The following is an 18,342-nucleotide window of genomic DNA, read 5'->3' as shown; positions in this document are numbered from 1 at the left end:
TTGATGGTCTGTCATGACACTACCAAGGGAATTTGACATAAAAGGAAATACAATGGTTCATTTGTGGACCAGCATTCATAGATACCCAAGACTTAAAAATTATTCTTCCATTCAGCACACATCCACTCAGCTGCTATGTTCCCCACATGGGACTATATATCAGACATCAAAAGGTGAATAAGCCTTAGTCCTTGAGAAACACATCACTGAACCAGAAGAAAGACAGTGACCTATAAAATAATGCTGGCTGTCCACTATGGTAACCCTAACTGAATGTAGATATTGTACAATTAAGTACTTGTATTTAAACTAAAGATGTGCTGAAAGCACATAGCACACATCATATTTCAAAGAATTTATTGTTTATTATTGGTAATTTTTACATTGAAATGATATTTCTGGATATATTGGATTAGGTAAAATATATTATTAAAATTAACTGAGTGTGCTTTACTTTTTTAATGTGGCTGCTGTAAATTATTAATTTTGTATTTGGTTCATGTTCTATATCTATTGGGCTGCAGTGATAATAGCAGCGTAGTAGTGTTAGTCATTCAGTCATGTCCGACTCTGCGACCCCATGGACTATAGCTGGCCAGGGTCCTCTGTTCATGGAATTCTCCAGGCAAGAATACTGGAGTGGGTGGCCATTTCCTTCTCCAGGGACAATGATATAATGTATGTGCTGTATGTGTGGTATATGTATAGAAAGAAAGCTGTGCACAGAGGAAGTTAAAATATTCTGCTGGCAGAGATTTTGACCTTTAATATTGGTCTTTAAGAGATGTCTCTGGAGGAGGTTTGAGGAAAACATCACAGTGGAAGAATCGTGAGCAAAGTCACAGAGGCCTTAAAGTGTTTGATATGTTTGTGGAATGGCAAATAGTTTCATGTGGAAAGAAGTAGCAGTAAACAGGCTGGGAAGGCATGCAGAGGCCCATGTGGGGAGTGTCTTGTTGGCCATGATAAAGAGGTCAACTCCATCCTATACACTAAGGAGCATCCTCAAAGGTCTTTAAGCAGGAGATTGACATACATGGCCAGGTCTTTTGTGTTCTGGGAGCAGACTGAAGAGGATGACAGGGAAGAAAACAGAGAAGAAAGACCATTAGGAAATTAGGTCAAGAGACTTCCCAGGTGGTCCAGTGGATAAGACACCACACTCCCAATGAAGGGGGACCAGGTTGGATCCCTGGTTGGAGAACTGAGATCTCAGACTGCAGCTAAACCTGCAAGCCACAGCAAAGACCCAGCACAGACAAACAGATAATAAATAATAAAAAAAGAAAGAAAATGATACCAAGAAGAATGAGAGCTCAAATAAGATCCCATGGTGGGATGAGTAGAGAGGAGTAAGACTCTATAGGTGACTCCGAAAGCACCCAAGGGAATGGTGCTCACCTTGAAGTCAGAGGGCAGATTCTGTTCCCCAAGAGAATGTTCATTTTCTAGCTGCTAAATGTACTTATTACCAACCAATGACAGAGAATAAAACTGTTGAGAATCACATTCATTCTCAGATTCTTTTGAATTTGCACCATTTTTACATTCTTTAGGGCTTTTTTCCCATTCATCCTGAGTCCACTGAGGACTGTAAGAGCATCTACTTGCTCAGTGATCCCACATGGAGCACCTCCTCTTGGGACAGGCCCTCCTTTTTTCTCATGTCGTGCTAGCCTATCATTGAAAAAGGCTAACCCACGTGGCCAGGCCTGGACTTGAATTGCTCTTCTTGCTTCCGCTTTCCTTTTGCACAAAGGCCACTGAAATCTGTCCTGTTTACATAATAGCTACTTCTGTCTTCTGTCATGTTTTCATTTTCCCTTGGGGAGAAAAATGCTATTCTCCCCAGGATTCATGAGAAAAAATGAAGAGTATAGTTCAATTAGCAACTCATGGGAAGCAGACTTTGGAGTGTTCCAAGCCAGTAGCAAGAGATGAAGCTGACAGAGAAGTTAGTGGAGACTAAGAAAGAAAGACTTCCCAGGTGGTGCTAGTGGTAAAGAACCCGCCTGCCAATGCAGAAGACTTAAGAGACACCGGTTTGATCCCTGGGTGGGGAAGATCCCCTGGAGGAGGGCATAGCAACCCACTCATTTTGGCCTGGAGAATCCATGGACAGAGGACCTTGGGGGGCTACAGTCCATAGGGTGGCACAGAGGCAGACACAACTGAAGTGACTTAACATGCATGTAAAAAAGAAAGAAAGACCGAGGGCAACACCACAACAATAGTTTATCCCAATAAAAGATGCTGGGAAGAGAAAGAGAAACATTTACTTTCGTTGTAAGAAAAACAGTAGATGAAGTAAGTAGGGAAAGAAAACACAAAACAGCCACTGGCTACAGCTATAAAATTAAGCATCTTCCTTTGTTTAAATCTGACTGTGTCTTTGTTCTTAAGAGCCCACAGGATGATTATTACAGGTATTATCTTCAGATATTCACATCACCCTTCTGAGTGGAACCTCCTGGAGTCCTGTGTAGCAAAACGTGACCCTGAGTTATAAAGAGAAACATTCCAAGACATCTCAATCTATGACTCAAGGAGTGAAACCACATGATCTGCTGGTAAGGAAAGTGTAGGGGATTCCATTCTCTAAAGTAAACATTCAAAAGAATTCTAAAATCAGCTACTGACCACCAGGACATCTTTAAAAAAAAAAAAAAAACTGCTAGGGGCCGGGAAATCAACCCTGAATATTCACTGGAAGGACTGATGCTGAAGCTGAAACTCCAAAATTTTGGCCACCTGATGTGAAGAGCCAACTCATTGGAAAAGACCCTGATGCTGGGAAAGATCAAGGGCATGAGGGGAAGGGGACAATAGAGGATGAGGTGGTTGGATAGCATCACTGGCTCAAAGGGCATGAGTTTGAGAAAACTCTGGGAGATAGTGAAGGACAGGGAAGCCTGGCATACTGCAGTCCATGAGGTAGCAAAGAGTCAGGACTTATCGACTGAACAACAAAGGGGCCGGGAAGCTGGAAAATGCCTAAATCCATCAGGGTGTGTTTGTTACAAGCAACAGGAACTGACTCCGGCTACATTAAGTTAAAAAAAAAAGGTTGAAAGACTATGGAATAACTCACAGAAATGAAGGAAAAGCACACTGGTCAAATTTTCAGAAAAGCCAGGAATCAGGAAAGCCCTGAAGAGGTAGATAGCGACAACCAAGGAACAGTCTGCTCAGGGCTCTGCCGCTAGAATTCATAAGTTCAATCAAATTCTCTGGATTACACTATGTGATATTCACACCTTAGGAAGAGAGCTTCTTACCAGCCTCGCTTGGATCAACCACCCACTTCTAGCCAGGCAAGACAGAATTCCTTGATTGGTACTTGCTCCAAGTCTGAAAACAACAGAGTAACTGTAGATGAGTTCCCCAAAAGAAGAAGAAGGGGTGCTGTGAAGACAAAAACAGGTGTCCCCTACAGGACCCATGTCCTTTCTTTGTTCATGTTCTCCACTATTCTAACTCTCTCATCTATAACCTATCCACTCTTATGGTCTACCTTCAACTCACTTTCTCTAAGAAGTCTCCTCTGGGTACTCCAACCCTTCTTGACCTCTTTCTCTTATGAACACATACAAGTAGTCATTCACATAGTCATTCAACAAATATATTGAGCCTTCACAGTATGCCAGGTATTCTATTGCATATCCATTCTGCATGTGATAGTCTTGCTTCTTCCCATAATGTTCTAGATATAATCGTTCATATTTGGAAACTCAGTTAAGACTTAACAGCATTTATAGGTTGCTCATCAGTCATTGCTAGCATGAGAGGGGTCACCTTTGGGTCAGATAAGATAGCCTAGACCCAAGCTCTGAAATAGTCTTAATAACCTATATCACACGATTACTGCTAAAACTAAAGTTCTTAGAGATCCTTGCAAGACAGGTTAATTCTAAGTGATAGAAGTACAGATACTCAATTTACACTTAATTTGTAGTTATTAACCCACTCAATAAACAAATATTATTGAATGTCTTTTCTATATAGGACACTTTACTAGGTAGAGCTGATATTCAGCAGCACACACTGGTACACTTGTATCAGTTGTTAAAATTGTGAAAACTCCCATGCTGGCTGGTAAATAACCAGTGTCCTGAGCCTCCAAGAGCTCCATCATCACTCCAGCCATTTCCATTCCTATGCACCTCTCCAGGACTCCTACCTTCCCACAATCCGAAGACTAAGGGTTAACCTCTGACATACAACTCTGCTCCAGCCCTTGGGCCCATGTTTGTTCTCATAAGTATCCTGTCATCCTGTTGATAAATATTTTTAATATCACTTTGGTTCTAAGTACAGGAGTGGATACAAAATGGGCAGATCCTAAAGAGTTTAAGGATGGAGTACTGCCAGCAATAAAAAGGAATAAAGTGGATGAATCTCAAAAACATTGTGCTAAGTGAAAGAAATTAGACGAAAAAAAGAGCACAAACTATGATTTCATTTATGTGAAGTTCTAGATCAGAAAAAGAAAAAAAAAACTGTGATAATATAAATCAGCAGAGTAGTTCCCTGGGGTGGGATGGAGAAGAGTTATTGATTGGAAAGGGAAATTGTTGGCAGTGATGGAAATGTTTTATAGCTTATGAGGGAGGGGTGCTTAAAGTCTGTTCACTTTGTTGTATGTAAATATACATAAAAAAGAACTTACAATCCAATAAGGAAGATGACACCTCCAAAAATGAGTTTAACACTGGTCAGGAAGCCTAAGTCCCACAGAGAGACACTACTAGAGCCTGCAGAGCCAAATGTTATAATTACCTCTCTTGTGTTGCACAGCACTGTCTGATTCTAGATCTTCCTGTGACTGCAAGCAAGTTATTTTAGCTCCCTCAGTTTTCTTATTTGCAAAATAATGACACTAAAGTAGCTACCTAAGGAGTTGTGAGAGTCAAATGAGATATCCATTGAAAGCACTGAGAACATCCGGCACATAGTAGATACACAATGTTCACTTTTAAATTAGGCAATAACTAAATTCCAGAGAAGAGGTCATGCTCAGTTAGGAGAGCGTTGTTGTTCAGTTGCTCAGTCGTGTCTGACTCTTTGCAACCCCATGGACTGCAGCACGCCAGGCTTCCCTGTCCATCACCATCTCCCAGAGCTTGCTCAAACTCATGTCCATTGAATTGGTGATACCATCTAACTATCTAATCCTCTGTTGTCCCCTTCTCCTCCTGCCTTCAATCTTTCCCACCATCAGGGTCTTTTCCATATCGGGTGGCCAAAGTATTGGAGCCTAAGCTTTAGCATCAGCCCTCCAAATGAATATTCAGGACTGATTTCCTTTAGGATTGAGTGGTCTGATCTCCTTACAGCCCAAGGGACTCTCAAGAATCTTCTCCATCACCACATTTTGAAGGCACGAATTCTTCAGTGCTGAGCCTTTTTTATTGCCCTACTCTCACAGGAGAGCTTTGAGGAAGCAGCATTTGAGTTGAGTTTTGAATTGTTTATAAGACTTGCACGTAGGGAGATAGGAGGAAATTATATGTGTGTTACTCACCTAGGTACTCTATCCAAGAATTCTCTTCAGTGTTACTTCCTGATTATCCCTTTGACTACATGACTGCCCTTTCTACATGCTTTCCAAGCACCCAATACTCTCTTGAGCAGCACTTACTATACTTGCATTTAATCAATACATTCATTAATTAGCATTTAAATAATATTTATTTCATGTGTATCACTCTTCTCCAGTAGACTAGAAGCTACAAGTGGTCAAGGTGCTCACTTGCTGCTAAGTCACTTCAGTCGTGTCCAACTCTGTGTGACCTCATAGACGCCAGCCCACCAGGCTCCCCCGTCCCTGGGATTCTCCAGGCAAGAACACTGGAGTGGGTTGCCATTTCCTTCTCCAATGCATGAAAGTAAAAAGTGAAAGTGAAGTTGCTCAGTCATGTCCGACTCTTAGCGACCTCATGGACTGCAGCCCACCAAGACTCCTCCATCTGTGGGATTTTCCAGGCAAGAGTACTGGAGTGGGGTGCCATTGCCTTCTCCTTTATATACCCAGGTCCTAGCAAAGAAACTGACAGAAATTATTAGTAAATAAATAATAAATTCATGATTTACTTTCTATAAATCAAGTTATCATTTCACCCCATTCAACTCAATGTGGAGTATGTTTACTCAATGTGTGGGCTGGGTCCCTCAGTGGGCTAACACACTAGTTCTATAAGTTTCTCCAGGTGAATGTAGGGCAAGCTAGCTATTTATATTCCTATACAGATCAGTGGATTGGAATTGGAGTTCACCTGCATAAATTTCTTGTTACGTATATCTGCTATTAATACTATGCATAAAATGGATAACTAATGAGAACCTACTGTATATCACAGGGAACTCTACCCAGTGGTCTGTGGTGATCTAAATGGGAAGGGGAAAAAGAGGGGATATATGTATATGTACAGCAGATTCATTTTGCTGTACAGTAGAAACTAACACAAAATGTTGTTAAGGAGCTATACTTCAATAAAAATTAATTAAAAAAATTTTTTGTTACAAACAAGGGAATGTCTGTAAAGCATTTTTTCACTGTGTCTATTCCCTGGTGGCTCAGATGATAAAGAATCTGCCTGCAATGTGGGAGATCTGGGTTCAATCCCTGGGTCGGGAAGATCCCCTGAAGAAGGGAATGGCAACCCACTTGCCTGGGAAATCCCAAGGACAGAATAGCCCAGTGGGCTACAGTCCATGGCATAGCAAAGAGTCAGACATGACTGAGTGATGTGAAAAATGCTCAAAAAATGGTTGCATCAATATGATTCCCTTCACCCAATTCACAGAGTAACAGCATTCCATCCACGATGTTGTTATGCCAAAAACATATCAAAATGTATGTTCTGATATCAAAATATATCAGAACACTCCTGACTATTTAGACCTTTCTTCTCAAAGTCCTCCCCCAACTCCCAACTGGCAGACTATGGAATAAGGCTCAGTATGCTTGGTCTCCATTGCGTGTATCTCACCCAAGAATGCATTGCAGAAAAAAAAATTCAATAGCAACTGTTTGGCTTCCCTTTCCTTTCTACCTACCCAAGACTGTATTTTCTAATTTTGCCCATAATGAGTTTGTGAGTTCTGCAAAAACACTTTAAATTTACAAAAATCTCACACCTACTCTATCTCATTTTACATTTAAATTAACCTCATTATAACATTTTTCAATATGGGATTAGAAAATTAGAAACAGACAATATAATCTGTCCCAGGACACAAAAAGAGCAGGGGGAAGGGCCAGGATTTCAAATCCGAGTCTTCCAGCTCTGAAACTTGCATTCTTCAGCTTCTGATCTAGAAGTAATTTTCCAGGAATTTCTACCATAGAAGAATGATATTTCTGAGTATCTTTCAGGCTGGGTATGATGAAGCCCAACATCTGATTTCTTTTGACCCCAGGTCTAAACTTCAGGGAAATCAGATTGCACTTGATAAGCACAGCCTGAGGCTTCAAGACTTTAATTAGTCACTGTCCTTGTATGAATTTTCTGGAGTAAGAACTCAGCTGAGTCAAGTGCAATCTCCAGCAAGTAAATATCACTGGGAAAATTCCCACCCTGGAGAAGTAGTAAAATAGCCTGTGACACTAGTAGAGAAAAATAAAGTCCTAAATGTAACAGCCTCCAGAATTGACCAGATAGGATCATCCAAACATTTGCTGGACTCTGCTTCTGTGGGTTTTTTTTTTTTTATGCATCAAATTTATTCAAATCCAATGAGATGGAGTTATTTCCTTTTTATATACCTTGTTAATTATCTCCTTGTGTGTGTGTATGTACAGTTAAGGGTAACTGTAAGAGTTCTTTTTACCTTAATAAAGCTACCAAATTCTAATGAGATAAATGTGAAAGTACCTAGGATTCTTCAAGGCATGTGTGGGTACTTCATAAATGCTTATTAACCTGGAATCTGCTGAAATTTCTTTCTGGGAGCCTTTTAGCTTTTCAAAGTGGACACCGAGGCCAGTTTTTATCCTAACCCTACCGTGGAACTAAATATACCCAGAATACAGAGTTCTTTTGAAACCTTAGTTCCTTGCCTAAGGATTTCCAACCCGTCAAAATACTACTAAATGGAGTTTCAAAGTCAAAATAATCAGACTACTTTTCACCACAAACCCTGGAGAAATAAAACTGCTAGCAACTCATTAGAAAGGCTGAGGAAAAGCTATCTTGTGGGCTGGCCAAAATAGTCTATCACTGTTCAGAATTTTCTCTGGGGTGTTTCCTCTCTAAATATTGCAAGGAAAAAAATTAGCTGTTTCACACATGCATATGTCTAAAACCATTGGCTCAAATTTCACACACAGAGACACTGACAAGCTCCTTCTCTCTGAAAGGAGAAATGCAAACCAGACTGATGCTACCTCATTTGCATTTCCCCCTCTCTAAGCTGCTTTCTCAGTAAATGCCATGATTTTAAAATGAAGTCTGGTTTGTTTCCAACATCCAAAATGTCTTTATTTGCACCCTGAAAATGCTGACGTCAATTGCCTTACAAATCCAAGGAGGAAAAAATACCAATTAATTGTAGTCTAGAAGACTGTTGAATCTCTAATAATGTTAGGCCCAGAGCTTGTCAGCACTGTATCTGTTGCCATAGTTACCTGTGAGGGATGAGAACAACTGCATATCACTTAGCTAAATGATCCCACATGGCACCTTAGTGATTATTAGAGGGAGATCTGATATTCCTCCAGTGAAGCTAGCAACCAAGTGAAATGGTCTCTATAAGCAGGGTTTTCTCAGGGTTTTTTTTTTTTTTTTTCCCTTCCAGATCCAAACAGAATGATCCCTTGATAACTCTTAAAAGCAATTTTTCAACCTTTGCTTTCAGAACAATTTAGAAATGCAATGTGATAAAAACTGACTTGCTGAATCACTCTGGATTATATAATAATACCAGCTTTTCCCACTACCAAAGAGTGAAAAATATGTTAACGTGCATTGTTCTAGCTTACAGGATAGCAACCAAACTGACCTTTTCTCTTAAATGGCTGGTTTCATTCCAAAGTAGTGTGGAGGGAATCAGTCCAAGGGTGTACTTTAGTAGGTGTATATTTTACTAACTTAAACGAATGAAACACATTGTCACATTTATTTAAACTGTTTATATATGTAGATGTGCCCACAATTTAAAGATTTTTGGCAGCGTTTACTGAGCCCCATGCCCCTTCCATCGAAGGAGAGGGTTGAGAATCAGAAACAATCTGTTTAAGGTTAGCCCCGCTTGTTCCAGAAAGCTCACACAGAGCCATTCTTAGCTCCTTAGAGGCTCTTATAAGAAAAACAAACACAAGAGTCAAATCCCTTTAGAGAAATAGTGTTAAATTTAATATTTAGCATGGAGAGGATTTAAAGTCTTGATGATAAGAGAAATAATGCACTTGGCATATAAGACTAGATTGTGTTGTTAAATGAAATACACACACACACACACACACACAATTTCTGTGGTGAAATATACTAGAAGGCAGTGAAATACACTAGAAGGCTGAGGTCCAGTGCCTCAATCAACATGTGCAGTGCTGGACACTCTATATTTTCCAAGATGAAGGGTCTTCACAAGTAACTGCTCCAAAAATGTACAGGAAAGAAGGTGTTTTTTTTGGCCAAGAATTGAATAGTGTTTTTTGCTTTTCAACAAGAAAAGCACAGAGGGAGGGTATGGGGAGGGAGGAGGGAGGAGGGTTCAGGATGGGGAAGACAGGTATACCTGTGGTGGATTCATTTCGATATTTGGCAAAACTAATACAATATTGTAAAGTTTAAAAATAAAATAAAGTTAAAAAAAAAAAAACAAGAAAAGCAAAGATAATGCAAATGGGTATTAATCTTTCCCATCTGATACAAACTTTGCAAGAGAAACACGCACACACCCAAGCATACCTGCACACCTACATAGGCATAATATATTCATAAACATGAGGATACCACTGGGATTTCAGAGTCCTAGGATTTCATGAGTAACATTTTTGTTCCTATGGTTGTTTCTCAGCTGCCTGGGATAACCTGAAAGTTTCTAGCCTCATTTCCCTAGTGGTTCTGTGTCAGAGAAAAGAGCAGAAAATGAAATCGAAGGCCCTTATTTCATCAGCTGACACAGGAGGGGACAGCAGAGGGAACTAAAGGCTCAGGCTGGCAGCCCGCCCTTTTACTCACAGAGGAAAATTACCAGAACTCTCTGCAGAGCAGACTGAGAGCAGCCAGAAGCACTGCCTGGTGCTCTCCTCTCCTCTGAGACTGAGCAGACACGGCTTTATAAACACAGCAGCAGAGAGAAACCAGGATTCCACAGCGAGGCAGAGCAGGCCGCCTCCAACCAGGTGGTCCTCCTACCCTGTCTGTAGACGTTGAACAGACGGCATGAAGCACTCACGGCAAAAGTACCGTCTAGAACAGCCAGCTGTTCCCAGAATCGCTGCAACACTGGAAGCCGGCAGAGTGGCCCTCGTGGCGAGGGTGGGCGCTCTGGCTTTTTCATCATACATTGTGGAAATGGATGCCCCCAGAAACCCACTGGCTTATCCAGTCACCTGGCAGACATGAGTGCACTTCCGTGGACTCTATCCTCTGGGATCACAGAGTCGCCAGGGCCCACGGGACTCCCAGCACAGAGAACAGAGGAGGGAAAAGTCAACTGAATACTGTATTGTAGAAATAGTAGAGATGTCAGTTTCTTGCCTTAGCTTATATGAATTTTGAGTCTTATAAAGGTAAAGACCTCTGACTATACCCTGCTATATTCCAGCTCCTAGGAGGAAAACTGGTTCAAAACGGGGCTTAGAATATATGACATGAATGAATGAATGAACAAATGAATGAGTGAAACATTACCTACTTTTCCTCCATAACCAACCCTAATCTTCGAAAAAGCTATGTGCATGTGTGAGGTGTAGTGTGTGTTCCCATTGAAATCCAACTTCTGAAGTACAATTGGCCTTCTCTATCCACAGTTCTGTATTTGCAGATTCAACCAACTGGAGGTCAAAAATATTCAGGGAATAAAAAAAATCCAGAAAGTTCCAAAAAGTGACACTTGAATTTGCTGTATGGCTGGCAACTATCTACATAGCACTTACTTTTTAAAAGCTTTTATTTTGTATCGGGGTATAGCCGATTAATGAACAATGTCGTGACAGTTTCAGGGGCACAGCAAAGGGACTCAGCCATACATATACATGTAGGCATTCTCCCCAAAACTCCCTTCTCATCCAAGTTGCTGCATAACACTGGACAGAGTTCCATGTGTACATAGCACTTACATTTTATAGTCACAACTATTTATATAGCAGAGCATCATATTAAGTGCTATATGTAACCTAGAGATGATTTAAAGCATACAGGACGATAAGCATAGGTTATATGCAAATACCATGACATTTTGTACAAGGGATTTGAGCATCCTCGGAATATGGTACTCATAGAAATCCTGGAATCAATCCCCAGTGGCTACCAAAGGATGACTATACTAAAGCCCAGGGGAAAATAAGATCTTTCTCTATGTATATAGTTAGACAATGAAAATAAAATAAGGTCTGGTCAAAACATCCTACTAATTGGAGATTTTTGAGTCTAGCAATCCCATGGATAATCCATACATTTGAATATTTTAATAATTAATTCTTACCTTCCCTTTGTGGGTAGGAACCTGAGCCATCCCTAACAAAGGGAATATGGGGAAAACTGAACCAAGATCAACACTCTAAGGAAGGACTCTTAAGACACCACTTGAAGGAGAAAGGGGCTTCCCAGGTGGCTCAGAGGTAAAGAACCACCTGTCAATGCAGGCGATGCAAGAGACATAGGTTCGATCCCTGGGTCCCTGGAGGAGGAAATGGCAACCCACTCCAGTATTCTTGCCTAGAGAATCCCACGGACAGAGGAGCCTGGCAGGCTACAGTCCATAGGGTCGGACAGAGTCAGACACAACTGAAGTGACTTAGCACACACACACGGAAGGTGGAAAGCAGGCAGCTATCAGCTGACAGTGGAAATACAACTGCTAAAATGGCACCCTACCACCCTCATCATCCACCGTCTCCTGGTTAACCCTCAGGTTACTTGTTGTCCCTCCCTGGTATCTCCCAGCTAGGCTTCCTGATGTGGATGCTCTCATTCCAAGGATCACATCTACTCTGGACATTCTCTTTGACTAGATTTTTCCTGTATTCCAATTTCAGGTGAAGGGTATGCCCCCTCCCTCACCTCTGGTGCTTTAGAGCTACTGCCGCCAAGGGAGGACCATTGGTCTGGATACTCCAGAACAAGGAATAAGGACCACTGTGAGCCATTAGCCCCTTTCCAAGCAGATTCTACTGAGTGAGGGAGCTTTCAGAACTTCTAGAGTAGCACAATCTCCTGGGAAGATCATTGTCAGTGATACTGGCAGCTAGGTTCTAAGTGCTCTTGCCTCCAGCATGACTGTCTCTTCTTTAGTCCAGAGCATCTTGCAAAAGTACTTTTTCCAAGCTGTATTCACATAAAGGGTAAAAAGATACCACACTAAAGATTCTTCACCTAAACCTGCTTCCCCAATTTAGACAGGTCAACAGTGCTGCTGCCCATTCACCCACATGGAAAAGGCAGCACGTTTCCATATTCGTACTGAACACAGCCAAGACATTACATGCTTAGTTCTCAGGAAAAAATGAGTTGTCAGTGGAAGACCATTAAAGTCTAGCTTTTAGACTTTAATAATGGATGGCTAAATGGGTCCCAAAGGCCCTTTGGGGTTGCCAAGGTCATGTTTTCTTGTGATCTTCAGCTGAACAGGCTGGAAGGGAAGATTCCGAAGAGCTGGGAGTGAGTATGAAAAGGAAAATAAACAGAATGGAGAGACAGCTGGAGTGCGGGTGCCTGAGCTCCTTCTGAACTCTGCACAGGGAGACCTCACGTGATCTCCTCTCTTCCCTTGGAAGCAGGGACCAAAGGACAGGGCCCTGCCTCAAAGCCAGATCGGGAACCCCAGCTCGCTTTTCGAAAGTCCATGGGGATTTTCCTCTCTGGTCTTGAACTTGATACTCTAATATTTAATATCAAGAAGGGCCTCGATCCTATTTGCAAAGAAGAAATAAGGACACAGAGGTAGAGAACAAATATATGGACACTAAGGGGTAAGGGGGGTGGGAAGAATTGGGAGACTGGGATAAACATATATATACTATTGATACTATGCATAAAATAGAGAACTAATGAGAACCTACTTATAGCAGAGGGAACTCTACTCACTACTCTGTGATGACTTGAATGAGAAGTCCAAAAAGGAGGGGATATATGCACACGTAAGAGTGATTTACTTTGCTGCACGGCAGAAGCTAACACAACACTGTAAAGCAACTGTACTCCAATAAAAATTATTCTTTTAAAAAAGGATAGCTTTGTTTTCACTTCTTTTCTGTCTCGAGTATTATTCTCTGTGCTTTGCTATTGTTGTGTAGTCACTAAATTGTAAATCCTACTCTTTGCAGCCTCATGAACTGTAGCCCACCCGGCTCCTCTGTCCATGGGATTTCCCAGGCAAGAATACTGGATCGGGTTGCCATTTCCTTCTCCAGGGGTTCTCAATGCTTTAATCTCTTCTAATTTCCTTCCTTTCTCTGTTTTGCATAGCTCTGTTCTTAGCCCTCCATCCCATTCTCACCAAAATAAACGGGAAAAGAATTCTCAGGAGGGGAAAATATAACTTTCTCATTACAAAAATAAACTTCTGGTGTTTGTCCTTAGAGATTATCCTAAATAACATATAGGTTTCCACTCATTCAATAACTATCAAACTCTACCGAGTCCTGTGCAGAAGACATCAAGGAGAACAGAATAAAAACCTTGCTATCCTAGGAATCCTGTTGTTAGAATAATTTTTTGGGTGTGTGCCTTAAGGCTTTCATACAGATAGAAGCCAGACATTGTGGAAATATAGTGGAATAAACTCTTAATTGTCCACAGATATATAGAAGAAAGCTTCTTAGAAGGGGTGACATTTGAGCTTAAAGGATGAATAGTAAATCTCTGTGCAGTCAAAAAAATGGAAAGAGCTTATGAGACTGAAGGAAAATCATCTTAAAACGTGAGAAGATGCAAAATGACTTGTCTATTCAGGAGACTGCATCCAACAGCAGTATTTAGAGATGAGGCTAAACAAGTAGGTGGCAGCTGGGGGAAAGGGTCTTACGCTCTGCATTTAAAGGTTGAGACATTGTCTCATTTAGACAGGGGAAATTGAAGTGTTTAAGTCAAAGAGCATCATGATCAAGTTTGCATATTACAAAAATTCCTCAGGGGACTTCCCTGGTGGCCCAGTGGCTAAAACTCTGCACTCCCAATGTAGGAGGCCCAGGTTTGATCCCTTGTCAGGAAACTAGACCCCAGATGCTGCAATTAGGACCCAGCACACCCGAATAAATAAATTATTTTGTTTTAATTCCAGCTATGGTGCTGGAGATCATGCAGCCAGGACAAGACCAAAGGCAGGGAAACTAGTGAAGAGGTACTGACAAGTCCAAGCCAGGGGCGGCGAGGCTCTGAACTAGAGCAGTGGCGAGGATTAGCAGAAGGGGCTGCATGTTTTTTGGCATTCAGTTCCCAAGGTAACATTTTTTTTCTGCCTCACCCTGTGATGTAGAATCAGACGAGATATTTGCATTCTAAGGCAAGGATTGTGCATTTTCTTTGCTTATCTTTGTTAAAAATTCTCTTGCCCTGAGTCCAAGTGACTAGCTCAGTTAAGTGACTAGTGGTGACTAGTTAAGTGACGAGCTCAGTTAAGTGACTAGCTCAGTTAAGTGACTAGTGGTGGGGGCGGGTTGTCATTTTTGATGATGATGATGATTTTGATAATGCTCATGACAATCCTCATAGAATGTGAGAACAAGCTTCATAATCCTTTCAATTAAGATTGAACACCAATTATTCCTTCAAAAGGCTTGAGGTTAGGGTGAGAATACCATCATTGGAGGCCATTCTTTTCTTCAACTAAGACACTCCCAGACTCTACTAAACCTCCAAACCAAAGAACAGAAACATCTACTGAGTTTATGATGCTGAGACTTAAATATAGAGCTAGAGGCTTCCTCAGGCACATTCTTTAAAGAAAAAAAAAACTTTTTATTTTATATTGGAGTACAATTAACAATGCTGTGATAGTTTCAGGTGGACTTCAAAGGGACTCAGCCATACATATACATATACTCATTTTTCCCCAAACTCCCCTCCCATCCAGGCTGCCAGATAACATTGAGTAGAGTTCCCTGTGCTATACAGCAGGTCTTCATTGGTTACCTATTTTAAATACAGCAGTGTGCACATGTCCACCCTTAACTCCCTAACTACCCCTTCCCAACATCCTTCCCCCACTTGCATGCATTCTTGCTGATGTTTCCTCTGCTCTTTACTGCTCCACCAACACCTCCAGGCTCATCTACTATCTTGCCCCTTCTTGTCAAACTTTCACCAGATTTTTCATACCTCTCACCCTTGAACATGTTGTTCCATCTGACTAGGCATCCTTCTCTCTGTCCATTCTGGCTGGGAGACTTCAGCTCACCTCTCAGTTTTTAGCTCCAAGGACATCACTGCCTCTGCAACCATCTCTGATTCCAGAATGGAGTTGGTTGTTCAATACTTTGTCCATAGTACTATGCACAACACTGTGTTATAGTACTTACATACTACACTGAAAGAAAGAAAACCTGATATGAACAAACTAGTGAAGAACTTCAGAAATGGCAATCCACTCCAATATTCTTGCCTGGGAAATGCTATGGACAGAGGAGCCTGTTGGGCTACAGTCCATGAGGTTGCAAAGACTGACACATGACTGAACGACTAACCAACAAACAACATAATCATAGGAAAAGACAAATACAACAGTGAAGTATAGATTATAAAGCTAATATAATCCAGTAATGACCAGTGATTAAGAACTGGGACAAAGTAGCACCAATATGTGTATTTTTCTGGAGAGAGAGACAATAGCTTATGTGACTCTCAAGGGGGGTCTACAAAACAAAATATTTAGAAATATATTTGTTCTAAAAAAGTGAGAAAAAGTTAACAAAATATTCTAAAGAAAATGAAATGCTCTAATATATTTCTGTTGAGGCTTGTTATACAATCATTTTATGGAACTGATTCATTAAATGCATCAATAAGGAACAGAAATAGTAAATGTAAATACATCAATTAAAAAGCAAATTTTAGCTCAAGCAGGAAAAATAATGGAAATGATCCAATGAGCTTGGCTCTCAAGTCAGACAAAGCCATATAAGCTATCTAAAATCCCACAGCATACAATTTTAGAATCTGTAGGTGTTAAAAGTCCCTAAGAATATAAAAGTTTATAAAAGTATATACTTACATTTCTAAAAATTCCATCAAATTCAAAGATTTGGACAAAGAAGGGAAAGACACGTACATATTACGAGCTTATCGACTTGGTGGGAGCCGTGAGCTTCTCCCATGAGACAGAGAAGTTAAAGCAAAATCAATTAAAGTGCATAACTTGTATTCATGAAAATGGAATAAGTGATCATTCGCCTCATAAAGTTAAGGAATCTTTGACATTACAACATAAATACAGTTAGCACATATCCTTAAGATTACAAACAAGAATCTGGATATATTCCAGGCCTAAATCTCTGCTGATAATACTATCAGTAGCAACAAAACAAGCTTCAAGGGCCCAAGGTCCTTTCATCTGTCCTCACATGGTCCTCAGGAACACGGCCTCTGCGGCCCTCCTAAAGGAGTCAATTCTTTTCCAGTTATTTCTTCCAACACCCAGAAGACATGTTGCTGCTGTTGCCCTTTGACAGCATGAGAGCCAGCTAACAAGCCAACAGCAAGCTTCACATCAGCACATCCTGTCCATCAAGAGAATGGGTCCACACAGAGAAAGCCTGAAGAAAGAGCTGTCTTGACGCCAGAGGGACTGGGCCCTGTGAAATTCTCCTGACCACTTTCACAGACAAAGCCTCCCTTCTAAGTCAATCAAGCACCAGAGACCCAGAGACCACAAAACTTACCCTCGTACAAAGTGCCATCAAACAATGATGAGCTTGACTCTTCTGCAAATCACAGATACCTTAAAAATCTAGGAAGGAATGCTCATTGTCTTTGCCCTGTGACAGCTTTAACCTAGAATACAAAGGTAGTTTTTTGAGGCACCCTGACTGATCAACATAAAACCACAAAGAGCTATGAGAAGACACAGGACAAGAAACATCAGAACTGCTAGTATATTCTGGAAAACCCCTAAACTGATGATACTCACTGTGGAATAAGAAAGTCTTGACCTTTTCTCTAGCTGCGGTTTGCTTCTGCCCACTAGGAAGGGCCTCTTTCCCTTCCTCATCTTGTCCACTTCCTTAAAAATCTCTCTTACAGTAACAGCGAAGAATGATAATCCCTAGAAAGTCATAATATCAGCTTGGGACTTTCCCGGTGGTCCAGTGGCTAAGACTCCACCTTCCAGTGCTAGGAGTGTGAGTTCGATCCCTGGCTGGGAACTAAGATCCAAATATGCCGTAGGATATAGCCAAAAAGTAAACTAAAAAAAAAAAAAAAAAAAAAAACTTACAATATCAGCTAAATTAGAATATAAGTATAATAGAGAGGCCTGGCGTGCTGTAGCTGATGGCCTGGCATTTTTCCACCCAATATTTATCCAGAATAAGCTCCTTACTGCCAATTGGATTATCATATAGGTACTTACTACTGAAAATGTGGTCCCCAGACCAGAAGAGGCAATAGCACTTGGAAACTTATGAGAGAAATTCAGAATCTCAGAGCCCCTGCCCAGAGCCACCTGATCATAATCTGAATTTTTCTAAGATTCTCAGGTGGATTCTTGTGCATGTATTAATGTTTGAGAAGTCCTGATGCAGAATATGGGCCTCCCAGCCAGGCTGTGCTAGTAGTAAAGAACCCGATTGCAATGCAGGAAATGCAGGAGACATGAGTTTGATCCCTGAGTCAGGAAGATCCCCTGGAGGAGGGCATGGCGACCCACTCCAGTATTCTTGCCTGGAGAATTCCCACGGACAGAGGAGGCTAGTAGGCTACAGTCCATGGGGTTGAAAAGAATCTGACATGACTGAAGTGACTTAGCATGCGTGCACGCATGCAAGAACAGTGCAGAATATACTATCTATCCTGTCACTCCCTGGAGGACAAGACAGGGGAATGGCAGTCACATTTCTACTTCAACTATTGGAGGAAGGAAGGAGCAAGCTATGGGCCCCAACATGTTCTTAGTACAGGAAGAGGAGATTTGGATGGTGATGGTTATATGCCACTCTCAGATAGACTGGGGCCTTGCAGA

Source organism: Bos javanicus, chromosome 2 (genome assembly GCF_032452875.1).
Source record: "Bos javanicus breed banteng chromosome 2, ARS-OSU_banteng_1.0, whole genome shotgun sequence".
NCBI lineage: Eukaryota > Metazoa > Chordata > Mammalia > Artiodactyla > Bovidae > Bos > Bos javanicus.
This window is presented reverse-complemented; position numbering follows the sequence as displayed.